The following is an 18549-nucleotide window of genomic DNA, read 5'->3' as shown; positions in this document are numbered from 1 at the left end:
AGGTGTTCCTCCTATGCTCTGTCCTGTTGACATTTGAACTATTGGGTGCAGCTCTGGAAAAAAAAAAACATCAAGTTGAAGACTGTCCAGAGGAAAGTACTGGGGGAGGCACAAAGGTTAGATCAGGCCATGGGCCAACCTTCCTAGATTTTATGGTCTAGTACAAAGATAACACCATACACAGATAAAATCATTACCAGTGTGTGGGCTATGTGATGTGAGGAGGGAAAAAGTGCCATTTCATTTGGGATTTCAAAGGATAGTTAGGAATTCAACAGTTGAAGAGGAGGAGGGAGATCATTTCAAAGGAATTATGTGAACAAGGAATTATATGAACAAAGACATGAAGAAAGAAGGCATAGGGTGTGTTCAGAGAACAGACATCTTTTGGGAATAGAGAGAAGAAGAATATGAAATAAAGATGGAAAGGTGTATTGTTATACAACTGTGGAAGGCCTTAATTACCAGGAAGAAGACTTTGAATCTGATGTAATAGACAGTAGGGAGCCTTTGAAGAGTTTCTGAGTGGAGAAGTAACATGACCAGATCCAAGCAAAAGATAAAAATGTATGCATGGAATTCGACTTATCCAAGATTCTATGGTCCTTTTTAGGGAAGTGGTAGAAATAGGGAAGAGGCGACAGGTGTTAAAAAGACAAATATCACCGAGATTTTTACCTTCATTGAAATTACTATCCCAATAACCAACATTTAGCATGGAACCTTGCACATAGTAAATGTGCCCACTGAGCAACTGAAACTGATCAGTTCAAAGTTACCAAGGATCCCTTAAATGCCATATCTAATGGTGTTTTCTCATCTTTTTTGAAGGTTTATTGAAATGATTCTTCTGAGGTATTCTTTCCTTTTCTAGATACATTATAAACTTCATATTCCTGTCATCACATCATTTCCCACTGCCCCTTTATGCTTATAAAGAACAATCAGACCTGCACATAATTCTGATTATTTAAAGAAAAAAGCTTGCTTTTCTACCTAATTTAGCAGTTTTTCTATGCCTCTACTCTTAATCCTTATCTGTATCCCTATAGCTGTAACCCCTACAACTAAGGAGATTTCAATCTGTCACAGTGATAGCAATACCAAAATGCTTTGAATTAATTGTCCAGTGCAAAAAGTATATACATGAAGGAGTCAAAAAAAATCTGGTGCAGACAATGTACAATTAGCAAGAAGAGTGGCAACTGGCACCATAAAATGTGGATCATCAAAATATTTATTGCTAATTGCAGAGAAGCCCTGTGCCAGACTCCATAGGAGTTGCAAAAAAAATGCAAGACATGACCATTATCATCATGGAACTTACAGTATTCTTATGTGTTTGCCATTCTGATTGATTTTTTGATTTACTCTTCCATAAATCACTTTATGATTTCCAAAGTCCCATGTGACATTGTTGGATGTAGACCTTGCTTCATGGTGCGGCTGTCTCTGAATGGCCACCAAACTAGTCATTCTGTGGTCAGTTTGATGTTTTTTGGCTTTTCTGATTAACAATTTCTGCATAATTGATTTCCTAAGTGTAGGATTTAGGACACTATAGTTATTAAAACAGTTGAAATGATCCATTTGACTCTTTTACAGTTTTACTATTTCAGTGGAAAAGAGAGTTTATGACTGATTTCCTATTTATTTTCAAATATGTATTTATCAGTACATGAAAATTCACAGATGCCAAGCCCTGATTTCACAAGATAAGACCCTATTCCAATATTAAGTAAGGTACTAGCTTAAAAAAATACAGAAATATCATTGATAAGGAATTGGAAATCTTACCTATTTCACAAAATAGTTCTACCTCTAAAGGAAAGATATGGGCAGCATAATATTAGAAGTAATTCAGAAATCGACCTCACTAAGAAAATAATTCTTGCACTACATTCAAATGACCATTTTGTTTATAGGCAGCAGAGAGCATTCTCTATTTCTCCAGCTCAAAGTGAGCCCTGAGGGCTTCAGATATGCACCCCACTGGTGATTTAATTAAAAGATAAATGAAGGCTTAAAAATCGAGAAAGAAAGAAAGACTTTGATAAAAAGTAAATGCAGAAATGGGAAGGGAAGGGAGCTGGAAAGAAGAAATAGCTTGGGTGGGAACAAGGAAACAAACAGGAAGAAACCCTTATAAACAAGGACAAAGAGGAAGCAGATCTTTTAAGACTAACATCAGAAACAAGTAGAAGCAAATGTGCATTACATTATGGTTCAAGTTCACAAGATTAGAATAATAAAATATTTAAGAAAATGTGTCAAATTGTATTGATTCTTATTTACATGTCATGTCTTCTATTTTGGTTCCTGCAGTTTCCTCCCTTCTTGGCAGATCATAGCCAAATGACATCCAAAAAGCACATTTCTACAGGTATGGCAGCAATTGTTCCATAACAGCTCTTGCTATAACTCTCGCTTTGATCAATTTGTCAACTATCACTCCATTTGGGGTTTTCTTGGCAAATATACTGGAATGGTTTGCCATTTATTTCTTCAGCTCATTTTACACATGAGGAGACTGAGGCAAATGGATTAAGTGACTTGCCCAGGGTCATACAGCTAAGTCAATGTCTGAGGCAGGAATTGAACTCAGATCTTTCTGATTTCCTCACTCCAGACCTGTGTGCTAATCCACTACACCTAACTGCTCCAACTGATAAGTTAAGAGACTATAAAGTGTAAAGATCATTCTGAGGAGTTTCACTGAAATTTACAAAAGAACAGGTTGGAAAACCTCTCAATCACAACTGTTCTAGAAAACAACTTATATTTATCCACTGTATAAATTATTTCCTTCCCCCTTCAAATTCTCCCCTCTTACTTAGCTATCAACCTTCAAGTCTCCTAAGTTCATAACATTAGCATTGTCCTCCACTTCTCATTCTTCCTCATATGTTATCCCATATATTCCTTTAAGGACCTGATCTTACTTATTCTTTCTCTATAACATCTCCATAGCTGGGCCCTTCTGTTCAGATCTTCATGTTCTCTCATCTACATTATCCCAAGACTTGATTATTGCAAGATATCTTCCTGAAATTCCTCCCCACCTCCATCTATCCCACCTACTACTGCCAAAGTACTTTTCCTTAAATGCAGATCTAACTTGTGGCTCCTTACTCTGATTGTCTGGCTGCTCCCAGAACCTCCATTATCTGAAGGATTCTCAGGCCAAACATTACTGTATTACTTACCAAGCTGCATTCTTGACTCAATTGTCTCTATTATACCCCTCCCATCACCTCTCCTTTCTATCTCACTTTTCTATATTGTCTTCCCTTACTAAGGGGAAGCTGGATGGTACAGTGGATAGAATGTGCAACTTAGAATCAGGAAGTCAGAAAAATGTGAGTTCAAATACAGCCTCAGACACTTACTGGTCATGTAACCCTGCCTAAGTCACTCTACCCTCTTTGCCTTGATTTTCTCTTCCATAAAATGAGCTGGAGAAGGAAATGACAAATAACTAGTACCTTTTCCAAGAAAACCCCAAAGGGATCACAAAAAATCAGACCTGACCAGAAAAAATGACTGACTTTTTTACTAAAAAGTATATTTTCTGAGATCAGGCACTGTTTTTCTTATGAGTGCATTGGCATGGTGCTTGGCACATCATGAGCACTTGATATTTGCTTGTTGATTTGATTTGACTTGACTTTGTATCTCACCAATTAGCAACCAGGTTACTGAGACCCCTATAGGGGAAGAAAAACCAGTGAAGTTCCAGTTTTTGCTTTTCCTCTGACCCCAGCCATTCCACTATGGCTTTTCCTACCCCATGGATGAGTTAGGAGTCACCACCTACAAGTCTTCCAATGAGGTGAAGGACCAGAAGGTCTTATCATGCATCCTGCTACTATCCTAAAGTCCTCTGGATCTTACCATCTGACCTTCATTTGGTTCCTTTCCATGTCATCTCCCCATATTAGAATGTGACACGCTTGAAGGGAAAATTATTTTTTTTCTCTTTGTACCCTCAGAGTTTAGAACAGCACTAGATGCTTATTCATTTAGTAATTCACTCTGTTGTTAACCTATTCAGAAACTAAATTGCTGCTTAGAAAGTCTATAATTGTTGTGGACTACTAGATTGTTTTTAGGGCAGCTAGGCGGTACAATGAAGGCATGAGTTAAAATCTAGCCTCAAACACACTTACTAGCTGTGGAACCTGGGGCAAATCACTTAAATGCAAATTAAAGCAACTCTGAACTTCTACATCATACCCATAAAAATGAGAGAGAGAAAGAGAGAGAGAGAGAGAGAGAGAGAGAGAGAGAGAGAGAGAGAGAGAGAGAGAGAGAGAGAAAGGGAGGCAGGGAGAGAGAGAAAAGATGTAAACAGTAGAGGGGGTTGTGGGAAAGCAGGTACATTAATATATTGTTATTGAAGGCTATGAATTGGTATAGTCATTCTGAAAATTAATTTGGAACTATGCCCAAGATGTCACCAAAGTATACATATTCTTTCACTCAGTCATGCCTTTTTTATGCCTAGGCTCTAGACAAAAAAAGGAAAAAAAACTATTTGTAAAAAACTACTCATAGCATCTCTCTCTTTTTTTTTTTTTAGTGTCAATGAATTGGAAAGAAAACGAGTGCACATCAACTGGGGAGTGACTGAGTAAATTAAGGCATATAAATATAATTTAAAAATACCATTGTGCTAAGGAGATGACAAAAGAGAAGGTTCAGAGTTACCTAGGAAGGCTTCCATGAACTAATGCAGTTAAGTGAGCAGAGCCAGGAGAATAACTTCTACAATAGCAGCAATAGGTAGATAAACAACTTTCAAAAGCTTATAGCTCGGATTAATAAAAAGGTCACCCATGATTCCAGAGATCTGATCTATATCTACCTCCTGATTTGGAAGGGATGGACTCAATTTGCCAAATGAGAAATACATTTTCAGACATGGCCAAGGTAAGAATTTGTTTTACTTGACTGTACATATTTGTAATGAGGATTTCATTTTTCTTTGCTTTTTTTCTTTCCTTTTAAACTGCTTATGGGATGGAATGGGAAGGAGATAAAATAATGCTTGTCATTTAAAAAATAAAATAAATGGAAAAAAATTCGTTTGATTTTTGGTTAGCTTTACTATCCCTTGATACAGTTCATTTCATCAAAGAAGATAAAGGGTTCTGAAGGTAGAATTGTGCCCCGGAGGTGTTTCCAAGTAACCAACAGAAACATTTATACTGTGTTAATATTTAAATGGCTTCCATTATAACCCTAAAAAATAGCATTTCTCTAACGTTAAATTATAGGAGGGCTGCATTTCAGCATGGAAGACTACAATTTATTAATCTTCCTGTCATTTTAAGATTCCATTACAATTGCATTATAATTATGGTGATTATGCTTCAAGATTTGATTTTAATCCCGTGAAATATCATCTAGATTCTACCTCCAAGTTAATTGTGCTGTTAAATATTTCAGATCACAACATCCACACTAAAGTACTTTGTCGAAGTGAAATTCACCAAAATGAACAAACATGATTAAACAGAAAGTTTCTCAACATTACCCAAACTTGTCAAAAATAAAATACCCCGTCCTTTCTCGTCACATTCTGGAACAACATATGAGGGAAGGAGATGAAATGGTCAAATTTTCAAATAAATAAGGGAATTGAGTCTACATAACGTGTGCCAACAATTACGACATTTTTTTTTCCTGGCAAAATTCTAGAATATCTTATTAAAGAGGAAGTTTTTGAGAATCCAGAAAAGGAAGCAGTGATCATGAAATACTTTTGTAGATTCAACTTTAACAAATCTTGCCAGACTAACCTCATTTCTTTTTCTGAGAGGGTTATTAGGACAGTTGGTTGAAAAACTTCTGTAAGAGTTAAACTGGATTTTATCAAGCATTTGATAAAGGTTTCTTACTATTCTTTTGAAAAAGACGAAAGGAGTAAGACTATGCTATAGTACCATTAAGTGGATTCAGGATGGTTGAATGGACAAATGAAACAAGGAGAGACTTGATGGTTTTATGTCAACTTGGAAGAAACAGAATGCCCCAGAGATCTTGGGCTTGGTCCTAGGTGCTTTAATAATTTTATCAATAACTTGGATAATGGTATAGAAATCAAAGACACACATTAAATTTCCCAGTGACACAGAGGTGAAAGGGATAAAGAATATATGAGATGATGGAAGAGGAAATAAATTATTTTACTTAGAGAAAGAACAGATAATCAACAGTGTGAAAAGCATCAGAAAGGTGAAGGACAAGAACTGAAAAATGTACATCTAATTAGGCAATTAGGAGGTTACTTGTTATTATAGGGAGGATAGTTTTAGCAGATATTACCAGGGGCAGAAACATAATCTTGGGTTCTGGAAGGATGTGAGCACTAAGTAGGAGCTCCCAGTGTAGTGAACCTTCTCAAGAAGTCAATATGAAGATACAGAAAGTACTGTAGCTGAGTGATCATAAAAGAGCCAAAGGAGGGCTCTTTCTTAATGACTGACAATTTTAGGAAGCTGGAAAGAGGTCAATGGAGAAGTTACTAAAGTTGAAAAAAAGATGAATGTAGGAGCAAAATTTGCAAGAATCAAGGGAGAAATGGGTACAAGCTGAGCGGGTTTATACTGAGGAGTTATGAGAGATTTTCTTTTATTGCAGAAAAAGATAGATGAAGTTCATGACATTGTTCTTTCAGTTTAATGAGCATTATTAACACCTCCTGCATGCAAAGCATCAAATTGAATGACCTCAGTCTTCTCAGTAAAGTAGGATTATAGGTTATCTACTGTACTCTTGGAAGGTACAGTGGGTGGTTAATGGAAAAGGAAAAGAAAAGTTTTAGAATAGTCACTCTAGACAATTAGGTAAGTAAAAATCTTTCTTTAGATCACTATCCTAATCAAAAATCTTATGAGGCTGTCACTAATTATAGACAAGAGTTTAAATTCACTCTTATTTATACCCTATTATCCAGCCAAATAGGACAACTCATTTTTCCTTGAATACACACTATAATTTCCCACCCCCATATGTTTGCTCATGCTGTTTCCTCTGTCTTCAACTTCTTTTCCTATCTTCACCTATCAATATTCTATATACTCTTCCAGGCCTAGTTCAAATGCTATAAATCATATGTAATGAAATAAATAAATAAAACACCACAAATTCTTCCCTGAGGCATCTCAACATAAAAGTAATCTCTTCCATTTTCCTATAATACTTTAAAAATATATTTTGTGTGTGTGTGCGCTATCTGTCCCGATGTCTCCCTACCACATGCACACACCAAAAAACAAAGGAACCATGACTTGTTCATCTTTGTATCAACAGAAATGATATCTCCTACCCACATGTTGACTTAGAAAATCACAAATTAACATTATCTGTGTTGTATGGTATTTTTTATTTATTTTATTAAACATTTACCAAATATATTTTAATGTTCTGGACAGTAATAGGGAGTATTGTTGGCAACTTGCTGCCCCTAGAGGGTTGTGTGTTTGACATCCCTGTACTACAGCACTAGGCATCATGCCTTGAACATAGTAGGTATGTAGTAGATATTCCTGGGTTTTGTTCTACAGGGTAATTGTAGCATTGGGACATAAGCTGAACTAGATCACCTCTATGATCCTTGCCAGTTCTAAATCTGTATGTGTCAATACCATTTCCCTGAAGCACTTGTCAAAAATAATACAGTCATTAAAAGGGCATGAGGGGAGAGAATAATAGTACCTCCACTTATCTATCAGCTTATAGTTTCCAAAGCAATATTTCATTTAGTCATTTTAATAACCCTGGAATGTCAGTGGTTCCAACTGCTTCATCTCCACTTTCTACATGAGGAAAACTGAAAGTGGGAGTAGTTATGTCACTTAAAAAAGGTCACACATTAGATAAGAAATAGGGCGCAGATTCATACTCAGATCTTTGTCTCTATATGCATTACTCCATTTATTCTTTCCTCAAAAAACCCCACCTTTTTTTTTTTTTTTGTTAAAGGTCTACTCCCAATGGGAGTGTAGGTGGCATAGTAAAAGATCACTGGACTTAGAATCATGAAGACTCCTTTCATGAGTTCAAATCTAGCCTCAGATACTTATTAGCTATGTGACCCTGGGGAAGTCACTTAATCCTGTGACTTTGCCTCAGTTCCTCATCTGTAAAATGAGCTGGAGACAAAACTAGCAAATTGCTCTAGTATCTTTGCTAAGAAAACGCCAAATGGGGTCACAAAGATGCAGAGGTGATTGACAGAACTCAACAACAAAATATTTCCAATATGGTGAGTGTGGTTGTAAAATGAAGAAGCAAAAGGTTTCTTCTTTGCTTTTTCTCTAAATGCCTTCCTTTTTCCATAGTATAACTCCACTGTCCTCCATTTCTTTCTGTTTCAAAAACAAACAAACAAAAAATGAACCAGATCTTAGTTCCAGTAAGATATCACTTCAAAAAAACAAAAACAAAAACCAAAACAAGAAAGAAAACAGTGTCTTTGTTGGGAATTTGCACCCAGAAAAGCAGAAAGATGACAGATAATTTCAACGCCGAAGATAACAGCTAACCAAAAGAGAAAATGCAGAACATTAAATCATTCTAGGTGGCTCTGACAAATAAGGAATGATTCAATTCATGTCCCCTCATTTTTTTATTGAAAGATCTTCATTGTAAATAATAATTAACATGAGGACGGAGTAAACAAAACAAACAAAAGAAAATCTCTGTTAGTCTTGAGTACTAAAAATCAATGAGGCACAATCTCCACTATAGATTGATGTCATGTTAGAAAAGAGACAGGGAATTACAGATTCCGTCTTTGGGAGTTCTGCAGGATCCTGTTTGTCTTGTCTTAGTTAAGTAAAAACCCAGTAATATCTAATTTTGGTCAACTGTGTATTGTTACATTCATTTCCTCAGAGTGATAGAGAGATGCTACAAAAGCAATATCTTGCTGAGGCAACCCTACTGTCTTTTTTTTAACCTAAATGCAGAAGATTTATGCACATGTTCAATTTAGTTCCCATTTTTTAAAATTATTGTAGCTGTCTATACATTTAAAGTCTGTAGCTCTTTGTTTAGGTTAAAGGTTTGAATAGAGAACAAGTATCACATCAGTGAATGACACACTAATATGCTAAGGATACAAAATCAACTTTCATTTAAAGTAATTGAACATAGGGTTGCATAATAATGAGGATGATAAATTATATAAAAAGATCATGATTGAATCTAGTTTTGTTGGTAGAGGGAATTCCAGTTAAAGAAACTCCCTCTATAATTTAGAGTCTTAGAGGTTGTGTAGAGCTTTGAGAAATTAAATGACTTACCCGGGTTCACAAAGTCATTTTATGCCAAAGGCGGGACTGAAAACCCAGACCTTGCTGACTTTGAGATCAGCTCTCTATCCACTTAATTTCACTGCCTGTCGTTTTGTTTTATGCAACATGGAATTTCATTTCTTTTTATTTTTCTCAATTACATGTAAATTTTATGTATACACATATAATTTTAGTTCCAAATTCCCTCCCTTCTGCCCTCTACTCCCCTTTCCTTAAGAAGGAAAGCAATTGAACGTAGATGATAAATGTACATTAATGAAAACATTTCCGTATTAATCATTTTGCTAAAGAAAATGCAAACTCTCCTCCACTCTTACCCCAAAAAAAGAAAAATAAAAAAGTTTTCTTTTTAAAGTGTGTTTTAATCTTCATTCAGACTATCAGTTTTTTAATAATGATGGATAGTATGTTTCAACATAATTCCTTCAGAATTGTCTCGGATTATTACGTTGCTGAAAATAGCTAAACCATTCACATTTGATCATTCTATACAATATCACTCCTACTGTGTGCACTGTTCTCCTGGTTCTGCTCATTTCACTTTTCAACATTTCATTTAAGCTTTTTAAAGCATTTTCTGAGATGACACGAGGATCATTTCTTAAAGCTCAATAACGTTCCATCACAATCGTATACCATAAGTTGTTCAGCTCTTCCTCAACTGATAGACATCTTCTCAATTTCCAATTCTTTGCCACCACAAAAAGAGATGTCATAAATATTTTTGTACATACAAAACCTTTTTCTTTTTCTTTTTTTGATCTCTTTGGGATACAACTCTAGTAGTGGTACTGCTGAGGCAAAGGGTATGCGCTATTTTACTGCACTTTGGGAATAATTCCAAATTGCTCTACCAACAGTGCATTAGTGTCCCTATTTTTTCACATCCTCTCCAACAGTTGTCATTTATCTTTTTAATTATATTAGCCAGTCTGATAAATGTGAGATGGGTGTTTTAATTCTGAGTTGGTTCAATTCAAATTTCTCCAATCAATAGTGATTTAGAACATTTTTTCACGACTATACATAGCTTAGATTTCTTCTTCTTAAAATGGCCTGATCATATCATTTGACCATTTATCAACTGAGCAATGGCTTCTATTCTTATAAATTTAACTCAGTTCTCCATGTATGTGAGAAATGAAGCCTTTATCAGAGAAGCTTGCTATAAATTTTCCCCCAGTCTCCTGCTTTTCTTCTAATTTTTACTGCATTGATTTTGTTTGTTCCAAACCTTTTTGATTTAATGTAATCAAAATTATCCATTTTAAATACTGTAATACTCTTTATTTCTTGTTTGGCCATAAATTCTTAACTTATTCATAAATCCAATAGGTATAATTTTCCATTGTCCTCTAACTTGTTAATAATGTCTAAATCATGAGCCCACTTTGATCTTATCTCAGTATACACTGTGAGGTGTTGATCTATATTTGGTTTTTGCCAAGCTGCCTTCTAGTTTTCCAGCAAATTTTATCAAATAGTGAATTTTTGTCCCCAAAGCTTGGATCTTCGGGTTTGTCAAACATTAGGTTACTATAGTCATTCACTACTATGTATTGTGTACCTCATCTGTTTCACTAAAACCCCACTCTATTTTTTAGCCAGTATCAGATTGTTTTGATGATTGCCATTTTGTAATATCGTTTGAAATCTGGTACTAGTAGGCCATCTTCCTTTACATTTGTTTTCATTGATTCTATTGATATTTTTGACCTTTTGTTCTTTCAGATAAGTTTTATTATTTTTTCTGACTCTCAAGTTTTTTTTGTAGGTTGATTGGTATGACACTGAATAAGTAAATTAATTTAGATAGAACTGTCATTTTTGTTATATTGGTTTGTCCTACCAGTTGTTTAGATCTGACTTTAATGTGTGAAAAGTGTTTTGTAATTGTGTTCATATAGTTCCTGACTTTGTCTTAGCAAGTAGACTTCCAAGTATTTTATACTGTCTACAGTAATTTCAAATGGAATTTTTCTTTCTATCTTTTTCTGCTATATTTTGTTCATAATATATAAATGCTGATGATTTATATGGGTTTGGTTTATATCCTGCAACTTTACTAAAGTTGTTAATTATTTCCACCATTATATATATAAAAATATATAATATTTTTAGTGGATTGGAATTCTCTAAGTGTACCATTATATCATCTGTGAAAAGTGAAAAGTTTTGTTTCTTCATTGTCTATTCTAATTCCTTCAATTTCTTACTTGTCCTATTGTCATATCTACCATTTTTAGTACAATACTGAATAATGGTCATAAAATGGGAACTTTCTAGCTTATCCCCATTGTAGACCATGCTAGTCAGTGGTTTTAGATAAATACTACTTATCATTTTAAGGAAATAATCACTTATTCTTATACTTTCTAGTATTTTCATAGAAATGAGTATTATATTTTGTCAAAACCTTTTTCTATATTTACTGACATAATCATATGATTTTTTGTTGTTACGTTCAACCATGCTGATAGTTTTCCTAATATTTAACTAGCCCTGTATTCCTGGTAAAAATTCTACCTGCTCATAGTGCATAATCTTTGTAATACCTTGGTTAATGTACCTGCTAATATTTTATTTAAAAATTTTGTACTAATATTCATTAGGGAAATTGGTCAATAATTTTCTTTCTCTGTTTTGACTCTTCCTGATTTAGGCATCAACACCATATTTGTGTCATAAAATGAATTTGGTAGGACTCCTTTGCCTATTTTTCCAAATAGTTTATATGGTATTGCAACTAACTGGTCTTTAAATGTTTGGTAGAATTCACTTGTGAATCCATCTAGTCCTGAGGATTTTTCTTTAGGGAGCTCATATATGACTTGTTCAATTTATTTTTTTTCTAAGATAAACCTATTTAAGTATTCTATTTCCTTTTCTGTCTGGGCCATGTATATTTCTATAAATATTCATCCATTTTACTTAAATTGGTAGATTTATTGGTATATAATTAGGTAAAATTCTTCAAATAATTGCTTCAATTCCATATTCATTGGTAACGGATTTACCCTTTTTATTTTTGATGCTGGGAATTTGATTTTCTTCTCTTTTTATAAAAATTAAATTAACCAGTGGTTTATCTATTTTATTGGACAACTTCACTTCTAAAATAGGTTTGCTATTTAATGGGAAAAGGTAGCTATCACTTCAGAAAAGTTATCGGGTAGAATTTTAAAGAGGCATTCAGTTTACATATTAGAAAACTGAATAACAAGAGAGGTAAAAGGACTTGTCTATTATTACAAAACTAATTAGTGATAGCGCCCACCCTTGCTCTTTCAATCTTCTTTCTCCAACAGTTACCAAGTATTAGGCAAGTCAAGTAACTTCTCCAGGAGTCAGTTTTCTCATCAATAAAATGGAGATAATGAAACCTACAAGGTAGTAACTTCATTGTAGGATTATTGTAAGGATCAAATGAAATAGCAATAATAACCCTCATGGTGACAAGAAAATATGATTTCTATAGTACTCTAGTGTTTCCAAAGTGCTTTACATAGATTAATTCACTTAGGTGTTATTAGTTGGAATAGTTATTATTGGAACTGATATTTTTCTCCTATAGAAAACTGAAGCATGGAGAGTATATGAGTTGCCTAGGGTTGCATGGCTACTAAGGGTCTGAAGTAGAGTTTGAACTCATCTTTCTGACTCCAAGTGCTACTCTATCCATTGTACCACCTAGAAGCCTCACCTGGATGTGAATTGACTTCTAAAACTTTAAGTGTTATAACAATATGATACTTTAAAGTTTTTAGAAAGTCACATATACGTATGTATATGTGTGTATGTATGTATGTATGTATGTGGGAAGAAGTAAATAGGACACAATCCCAGTATCTTTGGCAAGAAAACCCCAAACAGGGTCACAAAGAGTTGGAACAAAGAGTTGGATAGGACTGAACCACAATATGTGTATGTGTATATATGTGTGTGTGTGTGTATGTGTGTAATACATATACATACATACACATATATGTATGTGTGTATATATATGCATATATATACATATATATGTGTGTATATATCTATACATAGATATATATATATATAAAACATTGTTTTCTCATGAGTCCTACAGCAACCCTGCAAGACTGATTCTACTGGTATTATTATCATCTCTATTTTGCCGATGAAGAAACTGAGACTCAGATAGTTCAGATGAGTTGTGTATGATCACACATCCAGAATGTGTAAGAGGCAGGATAGGAGCCCATGTCTTCTCAATTACAAGTCCAGCACTGATAAAAAGAATAAAAATATTAGCATTTATATTGTCCTTTAAGGTTTGCAAAATATTCCAAGAGTATTATGTCATCGGATCCTTACATTGGATCCTGGGGTGTAGGTGCTATTATTATCTCCATTTTACAGTTAATGAAACTGAGGCAGAGGTCAAATGACTTCCTCAAGGTCACCTAGATGGTATGTATCTGAGCACTCTGTTCGCTCTGGTGCCTCCTAGCTATGTTGGCTACATGGTGCCCCTCTTCCCTTCTTATGTTCCTGTAATACTCAGTCAGGATTATTATTATCATTATTTTTTGCTGCTGACATTTATGTAGAATTTTAAGGTTTGTAAACAGCTCTGCATACATATACTGATTAGCCTTTTACCACAGTGCTAGGATAATCATTGAGAGGTATTGAGTTCTAGGCCAATGCCATTTCTGACACATACCAGAAATTTGCATAATGGCTTGCGAGACACACAGTCTTTCTGAGTCTCAACTTCCTTAACTGTCAATACCTGCAGATCCTAATTAATAGATGCCAACAATAACCAAAACCCTAGGGAAGACTAATATTATAGCATTAAAAAGTGAAGTATTATTTTATTAAACCAAGCAGGGAACTCAAATATTACCTTTCAGGATTTTTATAGTGATTTTTAAAATATATTTACATATATAATATAATATGTAATATATATTATATATAAATATATAAAAATTTTTTCTATATTTATACTGAATCAGAGAATGCCATATCTAGAAAGGACTTTAGACATCATCTATTCCAGTCTCCAGAAATAGAGGCCCCAAGAACATAAATGACTTAATTATCCAACCGGTAAGCAACAGAGCATCTAGTGCTCTTTCCACTGTCATTTAGAAAATATAATAATGCAAAATGTTAAATATTGAATAATGCAAAATTCCCTCATTCCCTAATTTAAAAAAAAAGTTTCTTGTTGACAGGAAACTAGGGATGTAGCAAGCTATTTTGCATGAAGGTGAATTCTAAAAATTGTTCTTTCTTCTTCTATTATTTCTATGCTACATTCAGCTATCACCATTCAGCTTTCTCCATTCTGCTTTTAGTTCTGCCTCTGGAGGATGGACATGATAAGGAAGGTTTCTTCTTAGGAACTTTCTGAGGTTCTTTGAATAACTGTCATAGCACTATTTATGAGGGTTATGTTCAGAGCCCAGGACTAAACAACTATGAACCATTATTATTATTCATTTGTCTTAGCTCCATTATATCCCATTCATTTGTTGTATGGACTTGGTTTGTATCTCCAAATGCTGAAATCTTTCTTTCTTTGGAGGCCATCTTCAGGTGCCATCTCATTCACATAAGCTTCCTGATTCTCAGAAAAATAGAAATGATCCCTCCAGTCTGAATTTCTCATGTAACTCTCTTTGACCTTGACTATGAATTTATTTCATCTAAGTGGCAAAATGGACAGAATGTGGAACTTAAGAGTTAGGAAGATCTGAGTGGAACCTCGCTTGAGAGGTCATCCCTCTGGGTGATCCTGGCCAAGCCTCTGAATCTCTCTGTGTCTTAGTTTCCTCATCTATAAAATGAGGATAAATAAATAGGACTTACCTCATGAGATTATTGTGAAGTCCAAATGAGTTAACTAATGGAAAATGCTCTGCTCACTTTAAAGTACTCTGGGAACACTCCTTATCATTATTTCATCATAATGGCAATATACTTGTCTCATGTCCCATTAGATTATAAGATCCTTAATGATAGAGAGGGACCTTTCAAACTTTTCAGCTCTGTATTCCCAACACTAACACAATTTTGACCCCTGGTGGCCACTCCATAGATGTTAGCTGAATTGAATTGTTTCTCCTTTGGCACACTAAAGTCAAGCAGCAGGTATAAAACTTCATGAACTTGGTTAGTCAAACTTTTCTAAATCATTAGACTAGAGGTAAATCTACAGGTAAACACCTTCGAAGGTCCGCTAAAGACAACATAATCGATCCTGCCTTGTAGAATCATAATACATGGCAGAGGAATGCCTGCTTCAGGACTCCTCAAGCATTTTAATTCTGAGTTTTATATACAACAAATAGCAAAACGTATGTGTTCCCATCCCCCTGAAATCTTTGGCAGTTTAGTACATAGTTAGTACTTACTATGTTAGCCCAGTTCTCAGCTTGAGACCACTTGAAATTATATATCTCTGTTATATGAGTGCCAAGAAATCCCTCTCCCCCAGACTAAATGTTGTATCAATTCCAAGTAAGATAGGGTAATAATAACAATAAATCGTGACTGAAGCACTTTATCACTTAATTGGGTGGTTACTTACCAAAGTCACAAGGTATTGAGTGATATGTCTTTCTAATATTTTTTACTTCAGACCCACAGGCTTTATTCTGAGTTTTCTGCATAGGCATGGTATCTTATATGTCCTTTCCTTGGCCCATAAAATGTTCTTTCTCTGACCTATTCATGAAACTTTTTGATACAGCTCTAAGAAAACTAGCAAAAGAAGGGAGGAAGAAAGGAAGGAAGAAAGGAAGGAAGGAAGGAAGGAAGAGAGGGAGGGAGGGAGGAAGGAATAAGAGGGAGAAAGAAAGAAAAAAGGCCCACAACATATTTAAATTTAATCTGAATTTCCCTTCACTTTCTTAAATCTTTACAATCAATCAAACAATAAATCAAGCCCTGATTTCTGAAATGAAAATGCCTACACTGAAAACTTTTACAATCAGCTCTTGTAAGTCAGTACTAGCCAGCCCAAGATCATAGCCACCATGGTCTAAATACTTACAAGTCTGTGCGCATTCGTTGTCCACAGTATACAAATCTAGCTTCAAGAATCCGAATAAGTGGCATAAAATAAAGACACATTGCTGGGCTGGATTTTGTCAGGTGGGGATTACTCTGAATTACTATCCAAATAAAGCCCTGCCTACCAGTCTTCTACCTTCTGCTTAATAATGAGTCCTCTGCTTAATAATGAGTCTGAAAGTCCTCATTGTCGTTGATGACTAGTAAGCACCTTTGTGATAATAAAATAATAAGTACTATTTGTAGTAATTTGGCTAATCTCTTCCCCAGTTCTACCTTTCTAACAAAATGGATTAGTGTGCAACCCATAGCCTGAGAGCTATAGACAAACACATCGATCTTGAGGAAATAATAAAAAAAAGAGTTGATCAAATAGAGCACATTGCAGGGTGCATCCAGACATAAAATACGTAGAAGAAATAGAAGACTATGCAATCCTGGGAAACGTCTTTATGGGGCCATTTTTTTTTCCTGCATTACTTTATATTGGTCAGTCTTTTTCTCTCTTCTTAAAGTCACAGATAGAACCTTTCATTTCTCTGGTTGTGATTAGGATTTATATTAACAACCACTTCCTGTCTGACCATGCCAAATCACTCAGGAATTGTCGGGCCATTAACTGAACTACAAAAGTTAGTCTGTATTTGCAACAATAAAATTCTGTTCAACTCCCAATACCACTCCACAAGACAAGGATAAAGTAGAAACATAGTATTTATTGGTTTTTCTGTCAGCCTTATTGTTTTTTGTTATTGTTTTTTATTTTGTCACGTATATTTGCTACCACAGAAATAAAATTGCCATTGATAGGTGGAAAAGAATCTTCAAAATCTCCAGTGTTAGCCTAAAAGTTGAATATATAGAATGTTCTGAAATTCACAATGGTCTTTTTATTCTACTTATATGTCATCTATTTTAGACTGAAAGTCATATATTTTAGAGGTATTTTCTTTTTAAGGTAATATTGTACATATCATAACACTAAATCTTAGCATCACAAATTATGACCCACAAGAGAACACAGAAGTCATCCAAACCAACTCATGTGAAATAAAGCACCTTCTATGTCAGTTTTGACAACTGGTCATTTAGTCTCTATTTAAAGACCTGAAGAGTTGAAAACTTATTACACTAGTGATTGATTCCACTTTTGTAATTATCAAACTATTCTGGGTGCTATTCTCTGTCTCTTCTCTTGCTTCTGAACATTCTTACTAAAACGTGACATTGAGAACTTAATTTAATAAGGAAAGTGCCATAGTTTGATAGATCTAGCCCTGGTTTTGGCATCAGAGAATCTGCGTTCAAATTCTGCTTCTGCTGCTTAGTATCTCTGCAAGTTCTTGACCTCTCTGGGCTTTTGTTTGATTTTTGTGAAAGCAGCCTTTTAAATTAAAATTTGCTTGCTGTGTGACCCAGGTCAAGTCACTTAACCCTGTCTGACTGTATAAAAGCTTTGTCATCTATAAAATGAACTAGAGAAGGAAATGGCAAACCACTGGGAACCATTCCAGTAGGGTCACAAAGAGTCAGACCTTAATGAAAAATAACTTAATTTATTAAGTATATCTATTATCTATGCCTTTATCCAAGTCACCAAAAAATGCTGTATAATACAAGATCATTCCTGCAGATTCCTGAGATACTCTGCTGGAAAGCTCCCTTCCAAGCTGACATTGAACCTCTAATGCCTACTCTTTTCCCCCCAAAAAACAACTAAAACAACTAAAATTAAAAGATCTTATAAAAGAATCCTTTAAAAGAAGGACTCCTGAGATCCTTCTAACTATAGATCCTATGATACTCAAGGTATCGTATGAACAGGGGAGACCAGTGGAGAGCTCTATGGTCTTACTAGACACTATATATTATTTTTTTATTTTCAGTGTTCTACAGTCACTACCACATAACCCCAATTGCCTCATCCTGGGTCATCTCCAATCATCCTGATATATATCTGGTCACTGGATTCAGCTGGCTCTGGAGGAGAAGTGAGGCTGGTGACCTGCACAACCCTCCCTCACTGAAAAATGGAGTCAAGTGCAAGTCATGTCATTATTTCTCTGATGTCATGGTCTTCTTTGGCAATGAAAGACGAACACACCATATAACTTAAATTTTTTTCCCTCCCTCTCCCTCCTCCCCACCCTCCTCATCCTTCCTCCCTCTC

At 34.9% G+C, this 18549-nt stretch overlaps 1 long non-coding RNA gene across 1 annotated transcript in view; it reads right to left on the bottom strand.

Annotated features, from left to right (window-relative positions):
- Window positions 1-15242, bottom strand: part of LOC140501257 (uncharacterized) — a 51168-nt gene extending 35926 nt beyond the window's left edge. The window contains exon 1 of the long non-coding RNA XR_011966118.1: window positions 15174-15242. This is a non-coding gene — a long non-coding RNA (uncharacterized lncRNA). The remainder of the gene's footprint in view (window positions 1-15173) is intronic.
- Window positions 15243-18549: the final 3307 nt, after the last annotated feature.

The sequence above is a fragment of the Notamacropus eugenii genome, chromosome 4 (genome assembly GCF_028372415.1).
Source record: "Notamacropus eugenii isolate mMacEug1 chromosome 4, mMacEug1.pri_v2, whole genome shotgun sequence".
NCBI lineage: Eukaryota > Metazoa > Chordata > Mammalia > Diprotodontia > Macropodidae > Notamacropus > Notamacropus eugenii.
Note: the sequence above shows the minus strand (reverse complement) of the source record. Positions and strands in the feature narration are given on the sequence as shown.